Below are 3,249 nucleotides of genomic sequence, written 5' to 3' on the forward strand. Positions count from 1 at the left end.
TGACTTTGTGAGTGCAGGTACTGATGACGTTGCCTTTAGACCTCGGCTTCTGAAGGGTAGGAGAGCTTCAAGCTACTCATCATTCCGTAAGGATTATTTTAGTTAAACTGTCTGATGCACACCATAAATCCGGTCCACTGGGAGCACAGTAGCTGTGCAGGGTCCTGATCACTGACCCCAAGCTTCTTTGCAGGACTGTTTGCCACACAACCCTGTGAGAGAGCCAGCACCAACCTGGATATCAAAGATTAATGAAGCCACATCCTTAATTTTATACTAAAATTATAAATACATAAACAAGCATTCTAGAATTTTCTTCCTGCTTCCCTAATGGATCACTTTACATACCCCAGTGTGGAGATCACTGACCTGACTGGGATCCTCTTGAGACAAGACAGAAGTAATAAGAAATGGAAAGGAGACCCAAAGGAAGGATAAGGATATAAGATTTTATTTACTTTTTTTTTGAACTGGGATTTGAACCCAGAGCTTTGAGTGCTAGGCAGTCATTCTGTCATTGAGCTATATCCCCAGATGAGAAATAAGATTTTAATTCAGAAGTTCCTTACACTTTTCCAGGCCTGTCCCCCTCTATATCCGTTTCTCTTCTTGGTCTGTTACTCCCAAATTCCTGGGAAATCTGTAAGTCAACCTGTGCACTGTAAATTATGCTCCACCCCAATAAATAGATTAAGTAAGAGAGAGAGGATGTTTTGAGAAACCTATAATTTAGGGGATTTTTAGTGCTATCTGTTGATCAGATAGTCAAGATGAAGTCAGCCTAAGGATCTGCAGTTTGACCAGACCACCGGAAACCATCCTGAGATCAGCACATTGATATTATTCCTGCAAACCTTCCTACACCCACCTCTCACCAAGTTGCCTTTAAAAAAAGAGTGGGGACCCCAAAACACGTCTCTCATTCTTGAGATGGCCTGCGTTCTCCCTTGAATATATATTCATTGCTTTATTTTCAAAGATGTCTCTCCTTTGAGAGTGCCCTCAAGCTCCCTTGAATGTCACCTACTTCAGTAATTAAAGCCCTGTCCATACCTGACTGGCGGGTGCCAAGGACCCTGCTCCAGAACAACTCCTCTGACCTTTCTGAGACACCTCTTCTCCTGGACATTCCTACTCTAGGGACCCTGAAAGCCATCTAGGTCTCTGAAAGCCATCCTTCCTCTCTCAGGAAGAAAGCCAAGCAGTTGGCAATGTCCCTGAAAACGAGTTAAACGGACACCTATCACTCAAAGAAATTCTGTCCTGAAACCAGGTGCAGCCGCACTGGCTATAATCCCGCTACTCAGGAGGCGGAGGTGGGAGGATCCAAAGTTATAGACCAGCCTGGGCAACTTAGGGAGACCCTGCCTCAAAATAAAAATAAGGAGGGAGGAGGTAACTCCAGGGGTAGAGTGCCCCTGGGCTCTGTTCCCCAATCCCGCCCCCAAATTGATATTCTTCAAGCTTCATCGTAGAGCACTTGGAAGGGAGGGAAGAGAGAAAGAGAAAAGGAAGAAAGTAAAGAGAGGGAAGAAAAGGAGAAAGGAAGGAAGGAAGAAAAGGAGAAAGGAAGGAAGGAAGAAAGGGAGGGAGGAAGGAAGAAGGGGAGGGAGGGAGAAAGGAAAGAAGGAAGAGAGGGAGGGAGGAAGGAAGGAAGAAAAGGAGAAAGGAAGGAACAGAGGGAAGGAGGAAGGAAGGAAGAAAAGGAGAAAGGAAGGAAGAAAGGGAGGAAGGAAGGAAGGGAGGGAGGAAGGAAGGGAGGGAGGGAGGAAGGAAGGGAGGGAGGAAGGAAGGGAGGGAGGGAGGAAGGAAAAAGAAAGAGAGAGAAGGGAGGGAGGAGACATCGGTGCTAGCAGGAGAATCACAAGTGCCAGTTCCCTCTTCCACTGGGTATCTTCCACTGCCAATGGCCTCCCCACGCTCCTGTGTGGGGTTGGGTGAGAGGCGGGCTGAAGGCAGCGCTGAGGCCAGTGTGGGTGGGGTACCACTGAGTCTAGATCGGTGGACTCCCCAGGTTCACACGGTCAAGCTCAGGCGGCTTTCCTGAGGTCAGCGGGGAACGCGGCTGGACCACACGCCCCAGCACGGAGAACTAGCGCCCTCTGGTGGCCCTGAGTCGCCATGCTCGGAACCCCAGCTCCCTCCAACTTCCTTAATTTTTAAGAAACCCTGGCTTCGTCGCTGAATAGAGTGCTGTGGTTGTTTGCATATACGAGTGTAAGAAAGACCTAGGTTCCTGTTGGAGCTTATCTGTGTGATCCCAGGCAAATTAACTTCTCTAAGTCTTCATTCCTCAGCACTAAAATGAGACAATCAGACCTACTTTTTGGGGTTGTTGCTAGCAGTGAATGAGACTGAATGAAAAGTAAACAGTAGGAAGGTCTTTTACTGCGATGGCCTTCAGGAATGTTGACGCCTCTAGACATCTGAAGTACCTGGAAAACATCTCCATGCATAGCCCTGCAGGGAGGGTGGAGGAGGTGGACAGGTGCTCTTGTGTGCCTTGCTAACACGTGGATGAAGGGGGAAGGATGAGTGGGATGTGAGCTTGAGTGTGTATGTGCGGCATGTATGAGTGTTCACAAGCACACACACAGTAGAAACCACGAGATCTCCAGAAAATGCTTAGTACACATCTAAGAGGGGAGAAGCCAGGTAGACGTGGCAACTCACACCTGTGATCCCAGCAATTTAGGAGGCTGAGGCAGGAGGATCACAAATTCGAGGCCAGACTCAGCAACTTAGTGAGACCCTTAGCAACTTGGCAAGACTATGTCTCAAAATAAATAAGTAAATAGATAGTACTGGGGTGTAGCTCAGGCATAAAGCATACCTGGATTCGACTCTCAGTACAAAAGAGGAGGGGGCAGAGAGAGGAGGGAAAGGTGTGGCCATAGGGAAGCCATTGTTATCCCTTGTTATCCTGTGCCAGTCCCTGGGTTCAATCTCCAGTACCACAGGGACGGAGGGGAGAGAGAGATAGAACACCACAGGGTAGACCCTGAGAGAGCATAGGAGCTTACCAATTCATACAGCAATTACTTATTGATGACCTACTATGTGCTAGGTGGGGTTAACAAAACTGAACAAGCACCTATCACAAGACCTTCAAATAGAGATAAGTGCTAAGCAATGGAGCTGGTTTTGACCCCGTCAAGGTGGGATCTAGTCTAGATGGGTGGTCTGGGGACTGATATTGCTTTCCCTAAAGCCACCAGGACATCCGAAACCAGGAGGAGTCAGGATGCT

Source organism: Sciurus carolinensis, chromosome 9 (genome assembly GCF_902686445.1).
Source record: "Sciurus carolinensis chromosome 9, mSciCar1.2, whole genome shotgun sequence".
Lineage (NCBI taxonomy): Eukaryota > Metazoa > Chordata > Mammalia > Rodentia > Sciuridae > Sciurus > Sciurus carolinensis.